Raw genomic sequence first — 12,791 nt, forward strand, 5'->3', positions numbered from 1 at the left:
TATCCACAAAAGAGGACACAGTGTCACACCCAGTGAGGGCGTGAAACACTGGATCTAGAGATGAAGGTATCTCATGAGTGCCCAAGAATCGGAGGTTTTTGCCTGTGCCGAAAGCTATCCAAAATTCATTTTCATTTGACAGTGACAGCTAGCTTCACTGCCAGAACTACCACAATTATCACATCTGTATCTACAGTTCGAACAAAAATCTGACGGTGGCCGTGCTAAGCAGCGTGGCATGCATAAATATTAAGCGAGTATCCGCCTTTTCATGTTTACATAGGGCTGGAGCAGAGTACCTGCTGTTCATCTGTCACCACTAGCGCCTTGCCACTACCATCATCAGTCAATAACTGCCTCAGAAAAGAAATTTAAGAGCCAATTTCTTGGAATGGTTGCTGACTAGTTAACGTGCCTTCTCACACATTTTCCAGTGAGTCTGGATTTCAGTGAGTCAGGACTGTAGTTGTCCAACACAAGGTCAAAACGCGAGCAATGCTGAATCTGTTATTTGATGTAAGGGACGAAATCTTGGTTTGCATATTCCTCAGATGACTTGGCTGTACCAGGTTTCAGCATCTGCACGACCGCAGCTTCATCAAAAACCTTGGCAGTTTAAGTGGTACTTTGAAATTCACTTGGGTGACATTTAGCCAGAGCCCAAACCTGCCTAAGTGCCGCCCCGGTGAGTTCTTAGTGACACCCCCCCCCTCCCCATCACCATTTTCCATCACCATCCCTTACAGCCTGTTTTAGCTATTGGCTTGTGAAATAATTAAATGGATTTTAAAAATTGTATCTAATGTCCCTGTTATAGAAAGGATATGAGTAAATATTTCATACTCTGTTTATTCTAACGCAAAATTCGTATATTATGATAAAATATTCAGGGCTCCTTTGACCTTTTTATTATAACTATTTTGTCAGCCTTGTGGGCGGTATGTATTGCCGCCCCCTAAATGTCTCGCCCTAGGGCATAATGCCCCCCCCCCCCATGTTAGGGCCCTGCATTTAGCAAGAGTATACCAAGTCTGCAATGCCGAGAAACTACACAAATAAGTCAATATGTTATTGTTACATCAGTGGTGAATTAACATTTAAGAAAAACTTCACTTTACACCACAAAAATGGGTGACCAGGATAAAAACTGGGTCACTCGTATTGTGTAACCTGGTCAAAAGATTCATACCATTATTCCTATGATTCGGAGAGAGCCCAAGAATTACAATTTACAAACAATGACTAAAAGACAAATTCTGAAAAAAAAATTGCCAAATAAAAATGCCATTGGGTTCACTTGCATTAGTTTTTGGAAAAAGAAAAACAGTTAAATTTTGTTGACTAGTGTAATTTAGACACAGTAAAGGTTATTGTACACAGGGGCAAGCCACAGTCGATTGTCACCCTCTTTTGGAGAGAAAGGAAAATACCAAAACAGAACACTCATTGGGTTCACTTGCATTAGTTTTTGGAAAAAGAAAAACAGTTAAATTTTGTTGACTAGTGTAATTTAGACACAGTAAAGGTTATTGTACACAGGGGCAAGCCACAGTCGATTGTCACCCTCTTTTGGAGAGAAAGGAAAATACCAAAACAGAACACTCAAAGCTGACGTTCACATTGTGCTCCATTATGACATCATAACGGTAGCTTTTATTCCAGCTATTTGGAAATGGATTATATTACCGATAACAACTATGTTATGTAGACTTTGAAGATATACAAGTACGGGTCATGTTTGATTTGCAGTTGGTTATGGCATAAGAAAATTTCTAGTGATATATAACAAATTAGAAAAGTAATAAGTGCTGTAGGCTACTTGTCGAAAGCCGACATGTCATTGAATTTCAGAAGCCATTTTTCCACAGCTAACAATAATAATAGGAAAATGTATATTACTGATCGAGAATGAAAATACATTTTACAGTGAAGAATGATAAACTTAGAAATAAAACTAAGAGTAATGTTGCATACATTGAGAATAAAACATACTGTAGGAGTGACATTGGAAATGCAATGACGTCATTGCCTGAGTACAAGTGTCGTTGGCCCATATGAAAGAATGCCCATAATGGTGTTCCCTAAATGCCTGCTGGCGTTGTATATTTGAAACTTGGACAACCATTGCATGAGTGAAGGCAATTGCGCAATTTCCCAATCAAAAGGAAAAATTACAAATGAACAGTTAAAAATGAAGAACACCCCCTCCCTTTCCTCCCCCCCCCCAAAAAAAAAAAAAATCAGGACATTCTTTTAAGGTTCTGAAATCTTAGAACCAGGGGCAGGGTGCGCATGCGTACTCATTTGATTGACCTGGGATGGGGCAGCACACTTCATCATTATGACATCCAGTGGATGTCGAGTTCCTAGAACATTTCTTGTAAACGTTGTTGTTGTTGATGAACTTCAGGTAGCGGCTTGTGCAAGGATCTGTCCGTGATAGATGTGATTGGTTAATACAAAGGTTTACAGAAGAGGGAAAGGGAGTAGTGATGAATTATTTAAGTGAATGATAGAAAACCTACGTACATTTGTGTACTCGTATACACACACACGGAGAGGAGCTCAGCAAACACAGGGACATACCACGGAAAGACACAATTCCTAAATATTTAAGCAAATTGAGATGTAAAATATATGCAATTATGTTCTCCAGAAAGGAGCTGGTCGATTAGTTTCTCCTGAAAATCTGGAGAAGTCCGCAACGCAACTCTTACTCTCCGAGGGAGCAAGAGATAGTGAACAGAAAACGCGTTTTACAATGCCATATTACGTTTAGATACTGTTTATCTATTTATTCATCTACTTACCAACTTATTTGTTTATCTGCTCATTATTTATCTATTACTATTTTATTTATTTATTTATCTATTTATTTGTTATGGGATTCCCTGGGATGTTCTTTTGTTTGTTGAGCGCCTCCCCTCCCCTTCCCCCTCCCCCTCCCCCTCCCCCACTTGCTGAGCTTTGATGATACTTACGTCATCCCACTGGTGATAACAACAACAATAATGATACTGACGATGATAATATAACAACAACAACAACAATAATAATAATAACAATAATTATAATGTGTATACATTGTGACGAATGTGGAGGTAAAGGAAACACGGCCCGTGTAATAATATATATAGTCCATTATCGGCTGAAAGAAACCTGCACAGCGAAGCTATAGCGATAATCCCATACCACACTCCTGGTCATATGGCCATTTCCCGAAGGTTGAGTGTGGTTTGAATTTTCCGCCAAAATCATCGGAAATTTAAAATTCCCGGCTCTGTGCAGGCATGCGCATTGTCGACCCCACCTCCCCCTCCCTTCTTACCCGGCTAGCTCGAGCCGGGCGTCGCGTCACTTAGATCGCGGAAACGGGACCGAGTGGTTAACTCGCTGCCCACATGGGAGCAGGCGGTCCCGTTTCCTGCTGGTTAATCGTCTGTTAGTTTTATCGCTTTCCGCTTGGCTGCTGGTTTGTCTCATTCTTCGACTTTGATTTTATACGAGCACAATCCGTCCCCGTCTTCGAGCCGTCCCTGGTAAACAACCCGGGTCCTCTCGGAGGACAGGGGACGTGTCTTATGGTACGGAGTGTGGCGCCCCCCAGGGTCATCAGGCCTCTCGGCAGCGCCATACCTCTGACCATCATCGGTCCTCTATTGCCTCACGGTTTGTATCAGGCCCTAGGCGTAGACTTTGACCATATACGATCGCAATCCGTCCCCGTCTTCAGGCCGTCCGTGGTAAGAACCCGGGCCTCTCGGAAGACAGGGGGACGTGTCTTATGGTACGGAGGGTGGCGCCCCCCAGGGTCATCAGGCCTCTCGGCAGCGCCATACCTCCGACCATCATCGGTCCTCTATTGCCTCACGGTTTGTTTCAGGCCCTAGGCGTAGACTTTGACCATATACGATCGCAATACGTCCCCGTCTCCAGGCCGTCCGTGGTAAGAACCCGGGCCTCTTTGAAGACGGGGGGGACGTGTCTTATGGTACGGAGTGTGGCGCCCCCCAGGGTCATCAGGCCTCTCGGCAGCGCCATACCTCTGACCATCATTGGTCCTCTATTGCCTTAATGGCTCCCTTTGTGAGGCCCTAGGCGTAGACTTTGACCTTTTCCACTCGTAATCCGTTCCCCATACGTCTTCGAGTCGTACGTGGTAAGAATCCGGGCCTCTCGGAGGACAAGGGGACGTGTCCTATGATACGGAGGGTGACGCCCCGAGGGTCATCAGGCCTCGGCAGCCCCATACCTTCGACCAATAATGGTCCTTTAACGCCTTATAACTTTCTTTGTCAGGTCCTAGGCGTAGACTTTGACCTTTTCCACTCGTACTCCGTTCCCCATACGTCCTCAAGTCGTCCGTGGTAAGAACCCGGGCCTCTTGGAGGACAAAGGGACGTGTCTTATGATACGGAGGGTGGCTCCCCGAGGATCATCAGGCCTCGGCAGCCCCATACCTCCGAGCTTCAATGGTCTTCTAACGCCTCACGGCACCACCCTCCTTCCAGGTTTCTTAACCAAAAAAAACAAAAATAAAAAAAAAAAAAAAAAACACCCAGCCCTTCTCATGAGCCGCAGCCAACCTCTTATCAACTTCACTTGGCTTGAGTTTAAAGATGACTTACCTGATGTTCCACCCCCAAGTAAAACACAAAAGAACTTTAGACTAAAGGCCTGTCTACACGAGCGGGCCTGATCGGCGGGCTTGCCCGTTAACGGGCATATTTGACGGGCAAACGATCAAATTGCCCGAAAGGCCGCCGAGCGAAATCACTGAGCTGGTGCCCGGTAGCTGGAGTTTCTACCCTGCCAGACGCAAGATAATATCGTGAACCCACAGCGGGCCTTCATCCCACATTCCACGGCATAGTAGCACAGTGAACATTTAACGATGGCAGCCCAGGATAGAGCACAAAATCTTTTTCTTGACAATGCTAGGCACCATGGTTCTCGTACAGCACTCCACCCGCTACTGGCAACATCGGGCAGGCCCAGCTGTTCATCACTTCGGTCGTGTGGACAACATTCACGGGCAGGCCCGCGAGAATTTGCCCGTTAACGGGCAAACCCGCCGATCAGGCCCGCTCGTGTAGACAGGCCTTTAGGGAGTCTAGTGTTAGTTAAAATGAGTATAAATTAGTTCAAAGAAACTACAATCATTTAGTGTAATGAGAAGAGGAAAATCAGTTTTAAATAGTACAGTTTAAGTTGGCGCAAAGTGCTAGGTATTACATAAATAAAATGCCTTGACCTTGGAGGAAAAAAAAAAAAAAAAAAAAAAAAACAGGTCGAAATGACCATGACTTTTCCTATTCAACTTGAGCTAATCTACAGTCATGATGGTCGAGAATTTTACCATGTTAAAATTAATTTCGACGCTCACCGTGACTCAGGTGGAAATGGACATGACTTTTCCTATTCAACTTGAGCTAATCTACAGTCATGATGGTCGAGAATTTTACCATGTTAAAATTGATTTCGACGCTCACTGTGACTTAGGTCGAAATGACCATGACTTTTCCTATTCAACTTAAGCTAATCTGTAGTCATGATGGTCAAGAATTTTACCATGTTAAAACTAATTCAACGCCCACTGTGACTCAGGTCGACATGAACATGACTTTTCCTATTCAACTTAATTTAATCTACAGTCATGATGGTCGAGAATTTTACCATGTTAAAATTAATTTCGACGCTCACTGTGACTTAGGTCGAAATGACCATGACTTTTCCTATTCAACTTAAGCTAATCTGTAGTCATGATGGTCAAGAATTTTACCATGTTAAACTAATTCAACGCCCACTGTGACTCAGGTCAACATGAACATGACTTTTCCTATTCAACTTAATTTAATCTACAGTCATGATGGTCGAGAATTTTACCATGTTAAAATTAATTTCGACGCTCACTGTGACTTAGGTCGAAATGAACATGACTTTTCCTATTCAACTTAATTTAATCTACAGTCATGATGGTCCAGAATTTTACCATGTCAAAATTTATTTCAACGCTCACTGTGACTCAGTGATGTCACGGTATGATAAGATGACGTCATTGTGATAAATTGACGTCACCATGTAGTCCTATGACGTCAATTTGTGTCCCTGTGACGTCACGAGACGATCCTATGGCGCCATGATCAATCCGGTGACGTCACAGTATAATCACATGATGTCACTAGGTATTAAACATATAGAAGTCCGCTTGTGGGTGATGAGACGTCACAAATTGCCATAGCACACTATTGGATGAAGACGCTCGCCACGGGCTTCGAGAACTTCCCGCGGGAAGACTTGGGGTGAGTTGGATACATACCGAGGGTCCAGGCCCGTCTTCGTGGGAGACGCTCAGGGAACGTCTTCACCCAGGACGAAGCCTCTTGACTAACGCCCACGGACGAGGTCGCTCGGAAACGAACTTGGCCTCGCATACTCCCTTTCGGTTTCTCGCTTACCCCGAGGATCTTCACGAAACTAGTGAGAGTGGTAGGCGTACGTTGGACGGAAGCAAGCGTCTCCACACTCATGTTCCTAGACGGCTAGTTGATGCATTTGCCCACCGGGGAGGGTGCATCGGCCGACATCTCGGTGGCTCTGAGTGTGTTGGCGGACGTGGAGTTCGGGGTGGACTGGGACGGGTCTGCCCTTGCTCCCACACAGAGACTTTATTGGCTCGGGATTGAGTGGGACACAGTCAGCGTCCTTCGGGTGCTCCCCTGCGCCAAAAGAGCGTGCTTCTCTCACACGTCCTCCCTCCTTCGGTGGCGGGGGGGGGGGGGGGGGGCTCAACTTCGCGACCCCGGCCCTTCCACTGAGCCGCTTGGGGCGCCGACGGCTGGTACGGGAGGTCGACAGGAGCATACTGCTTCTCCCGCGTGACCTGCCCGGGCCGATACCCTCAGCACTCCACAGGTTGTTGCGTCCCTGGCTTCGGTCGGGGGCCCTACGCCGGTCGCTGGAGTTTCTCCGCACCCACTCTGTGGAGCGGGTGCGGGACCTAGGGACTGGACATCGACGACTCCCTTGGGGACACGGTGTCTCTACCACTCGGTCGCCCCTGTCCCATGTGTCGCCATGGAAACGGCTCCACCCCTCTCATCTCAAAAAAGTGGAGGGGGCAAAGGGCGACCGAGGAGTGGGGAGGGGCCAGGAACCGTTGAACAGGATACAAATTTCGTATAATTTACGCATTGTGTGAACAGTGCAATGTTGTGCATGTCACATTCTTCGGCGTGGGTACTTGACGTTTCTGTCTCCCCTCTACTGAGTGATAAAATGAATAAGTCTCCCATAGGAAAGACACACGTAATAACGGTTTGATTCAGGCTTCACCTCTCCTCCCACCTGTCCTCGTCTCATGCATAGCTTCGCTGTGCAGGCTTCTTTCAGCCGATAATATTTCTTTGTCGCGGCTCGTGCCGCTTAAATTCTTCTTATCGGCTTAAGAAACCTGCACAGATTTAGGGTCCCTCCCTCCTCCCACAGGCGAAGCCTTCATTTCTCATTGAAGTGACGCGACGTCCGGCTCGAGCTAGCCGGGTAAGAAGGGAGGGGATAGGGAGGGGGAGGTGGGGTCGACAATGCGCATGCCTGCACAGAGCCGGGAATTTTAAATTTCCGATGATTTTGGCGGAAAATTCAAACCACACTCAACCTTCGGGAAATGGCCATATGACCAGGAGTGTGGTATGGGATTATCGCTATAGCTTCGCTGTGCAGGTTTCTTAAGCCGATAAGAAGAATTTAAGCGGCACGAGCCGCGACAAAGAAATATTGTCAGGCTGTGAGCACACGCGTTGGAGGCAACCCTATATGTATAGACACACCCAACCATATCGCAAACAAAACTAACACAGCTACATGCACAAACAACTACATAAACTTTTTCTTCTACTGAAATTATTTTCATTTCTAACTTTCCTACTACATCTTCTCATTTCAGTTTACCTACCACTAAAATTATTTCCAATTTATCTATCTTTCCCTAAGATTAAGCCTCCTACTCGTTTTCTAACTTTGTTGGATGAGGATAAGAAGAATAAATATTCCTACGCAACGTAACCTAACGGTTACACATATCAATCTCAGTCTTCACGACATTCTTCCCCTCCAACCCACTCGCGCGGTGGTCGTACTTAGCTAGTCCCCTCCACTTGGAGTCAGTGCCATGGCAGGGTTCGAAACACTGGGATTGTAGTAACGTTTATGACTTTTAGTCTGCTTCCTACACATAGTTTCTGAACACCAGCTCCTTTGGAGTATGATTATGTATGTATGTTGTATGTATGTATGCAAGTATGTATGTATATATGTATGTATGCATGCATGTATGTATATATGTATGTATGTATATATGCGTCTATATGTGTATGTGTACATGCATGTGTATATGTACAGTATATGTATGTATATATGTACAATATATGTATGTATATGTATATATTGATGTATATGTATGTATGTATATATTTATGTAGGTATGCATGCATGTACGTATGTTTGTCTACATGTACAGCATAGAATACAACTGCCTGTGTTTTGTATGTACAGTAAGAAGAAAAAGCGAACTAAGGATGTATTTGTTCTTAATTTAATATCAAATATCATAATTTAATGGTCCCAACTGTTATATGATACCAAACACTGACTAAAGATTACCGAAGATTGAGAACAGTTGGCTGATGCATGCGGTTGTGCTGTATTTCTGTTTCAGACTGGGCTCAACGGGACAAATTCAATAAACACTTGTAAAGGGGAAAATGGGAACAAATGGGATGTAAGTGTGTGTATGTGTGCAAGTGTGTCTCCGTGTGTATGTTTATTTGTATATGTATTTTTGTATGCGTGCTTGTGCATGTGTAACAGAAAGCGTGCAATGTTTTTTTTTTTTCTTTAAACGTGTTAGCCCTATAGAGTTTGGTTGGCGATATGAAGGCCTAATAACTATAATGAATTACCAAGATGGTATAACAACTTCAGACATTATTATTGATACCATGCTATTTATGGTAATTCCATGGAATTGTATTAGTGAAGGTCTTAGAGAAGAGTAGATGTTGATGGGGGTGATTGAGCAACAGGACAGCAAATCAAGCGACGATATCCATATATGGTCATGCGCCACCAGAACATGATTTATATTCTCATGTGAGCCTTATCAAGGGCAAGTTACGGAAAATAAATCGTGATCCCTACCCATCTATAAATATGTTTTCATATGCACTTATACACGTGGAGAACTGTGCAAAATTATACTTACGAACGGCTATTTCCCGTGAGTCGGGAGTTCTGCACCAATATTCACACCGATTTTTCTCGTAGCATATCGAAGACGCCGACTGGAATAGGCAGCTGGCCAACACGAAGGCCACAACCAGAAGAACACATTTCTGAACCATCCTTTCTCTGTTAGAGAGAAATAACTCCTAGTTAAGAGTCGAGTATATTGCGTCTGCTCGCAACCAAGGACGCCAAAAAGACATCAACTCAACAACAAAGTTTATCTAAATGATCCAAATCTGACTTGGCTGGAGTGTGGAAGGATATGTGGATGAAAAATTTGACCTCACCAGCGACAAAAACCTTAGCATCACCACTTATCTTCGCAGGAGCACTGTCGTCGTCGATCATCGACAGATCGTCCTAAGCTAAGTAAGCTAAATTATCAACTGCCACATTAAAATATCCGCCAGAAGCAGACTATCTAGAACATTGGAAATGGAGTCGGAAAAAAAAATAGTATTTTTTTTCTTTCTCTTCATGGAGTTGTTATATAGTCTGAGTTCTTGCTACGGGATTGGTAACAAAATTGTAAATGTTATTTTGCCTGAAGGGCTTTTTTATAGGTAAATTATGACGAAGATATCTTTGATTTCACCTTCATCTCCTGAATTTGATCAAGCATTTGGTTCGCTTAAGTTTGGAGGAGTATTCCAAAATATTGACTTAGATTTTCAATATACCGCTAATGGAGTGTTTTTTATCTTATTATAATTTTTTCACCATCTTGTGTGAAGATTAAAATTCGATACTTTTTCTAGATTTTATTCAACTAACAAAACATAAGCCCTTTCTGAAACAAAGAACAGTAATCTCCAATTAAAATTAAAGAAGCAAATGTATCTTTACAAAATCAGGTGAAAATTGATTCTAAAGACGATTATATAAAGTTCGGATCCTATACGATTCACCACACACCATGAGGGAGATGTCATCGTATTAATCTACCAAAATTATTTTCTGAGCCACCAAGAGGATACTGGTGACTACGACTTGCCCTAACTGTTCAAACAAATAGGTCAAAGGTAACGATTTTATCAACACACACACACACACACACACACACTTCATCGGATGGACGGCGTAGATGACGTTCTGAAGAAAAAGTGAAATTTTCGTGGATCCCAAAGCAAAGGAAGTACCTATTGTATTTACGGGGGGGGGATTGCTCGTGGTGTAGTGGGGAAGTGAGGAAAATGAGAAGGAAATGAGGAAGGGGAGGACTTGGTCCAAGAGGCCAGACGGCTTGTAAACAAAAGACGGACCGATGATTTGGATTTTGGTGATGGGACTAACAAAAATGTAACAATTAGAAACATAGATAAGAGCAGTTCAATGGAGGGTGAGGATAATAACTTCCAAGGATTTAATGAGGGGGCGGCGGATACCAACCTCCCCCGACTGGCAAAACTGGAAGAAAAACTTGATCAAATGACCGAACATTGGGAGATTAGGTTCGGTAGGATAACAAAGATTGCGCAAAGTGTTGAAAGATTGGAAGAACTAGAGAAGGCGAACAAAAACTTAACTAATGAAATTGAAGAATTAAAAAGACAGTTAAAAGAAGTAAAAGAGGAGAATGAAGAATTAAAGAGGAATAGTAAGGACAACAAAGAGGGTTGGAAAAAATCCAAGAAAACAGTAAAGTTGCATTTACTGACATAATCAAACAACAAATGAAAGAACAGACTGAAGACTCAGTTATTAAAGTGATGAGACAGAAGGAGAATATAGTAAGAGACTTAGCAGACAGAAAGAAATGTATAATCATATTAGGAATGGAAGAGAAACATAACCCAGATAGAACCACAAGAATCAAAGAGGGAAATGAAAAAGTAAGCAGTTTACTAGAATTAGTTCAGGAAGATGAACCAGAAATAATGAAACAAATCGAAGAGAAGTTTAGGCACAGATAAGACCAGACCAATTAAGATTAAATTTAGGTCACAAACGACGGCAGAGAATATCTAATCCAAAACAGGGAAACTAGCAACAAGTGAACAATATAAAAAGGTATGGATAAAAAGGGAAATGAATAAAGAGGAAAGAAAGGAGGAAAAAAGGAAAAGACATGAAGCTAAGAAAAAAAACGAGACCAGAACAGAGTCAGAAAAAGATAAATTCTATTGGAGAGTAGTGAATATGAAAGTGAGGAAATTCGACATACTAGAGAAAAACAAAAGGGAAACAGAGAACACAATGGAAGTGGCAGAAAACTAAGAGTGTCTTACACAAATATAGATGGATTAATAACAGGATTGAATGAGCTGAATGATTATCTGAAGGAAAAAGAACCGGACATAATGGGAATTGTAGAAACAAAATTAAAAGGTCCACTACCACCCAACAGTGTAGGACATGATGCATATAATTATTGGATTAGAAACAGAGAGACAAAGCAAGGGGGTGGAGTTATGTTCCTGACTAAGAAGGATATAAACGTGAGGTGTGTCACATATGGAAAGAATACAGTAGAGATGATTATGATCGAAGTAGAAGACAGAGATAAGAAGAGCAGAAAGTTTGTGATAAACTATGTGTCTCCGAAAACAGCTTCATGGGAAGAGAGTGAACATAAAATTTTGTTAGAGGACACAAAGATAACATTAAATAAGATAATGGAAGATGGAGGAAGAATAGTTATGATGGGCGACTTTAATTGCAAAGAAATCTGCTGGGAAGAGATGACAGTAAAGGGTGGAGACGGCTCATGGGGAAACGCTCTACTTGAGATGATTACTGACCATACAATGACACAGTGGATACAGGAGAACACTAGGTATAGAAATGAAGAACCATCGAGACTAGACCTAATAATTACATCTGAACCTAGAATAGTGGAAAAGATTGAATATAAAACACCAATAAGTAAAAGTGACCACATATTGATTGAACTGGAATTAAATGAGGAAAAATACATGAAAAGAAATGAACAATATAGAAAAGGAAGAATGATGTATGAAAAAACAAACTTTGATAAAATAAGAGAATTCTTTCAAAAAGACAACTGGGAAGGAATATACAAAGAAGAAACAACAGTGGAAGAGAAATGGAATATTTTGACAAAAATTTATAAAAAAAAAAAAAGGAGTGGAAAGTATGTCCCAAGACAAAAACAAGAAAAAGAATATGTAAAATGCTGGTACAACAAAAGTTGTAGGGAGTTAAAAGATAAAAGAGACAAAGCTTGGACCAGATGGAAAAAAACAAAAGGCCTGAAAAATGGAAAATATATACTTGTTATAGAAATGAATATGTACAAACGTGCAGAGAGGAAAAGAGAAAATATGAAAAAGATGTCATAGAAAAATGTAAAGATCAACCAAAACTATTTTACAGATTTGTAAACAACAAACTGAAAAACAAACAAGATTTGGAGAAATTAAGACAAGGAGTTGAATACACAGAGGAAATTGAAATGGCGGAAATCATGAACAAACATTTTAAATCAGTGTTTACAAGGGAGAACATACAACCTGAAGAGATCGAATGGAAAGAGAAAGTCCCCC

Source organism: Oratosquilla oratoria, chromosome 9, assembly GCF_046742065.1.
Source record: "Oratosquilla oratoria isolate Oo_2021 chromosome 9, ASM4674206v1, whole genome shotgun sequence".
NCBI lineage: Eukaryota > Metazoa > Arthropoda > Malacostraca > Stomatopoda > Squillidae > Oratosquilla > Oratosquilla oratoria.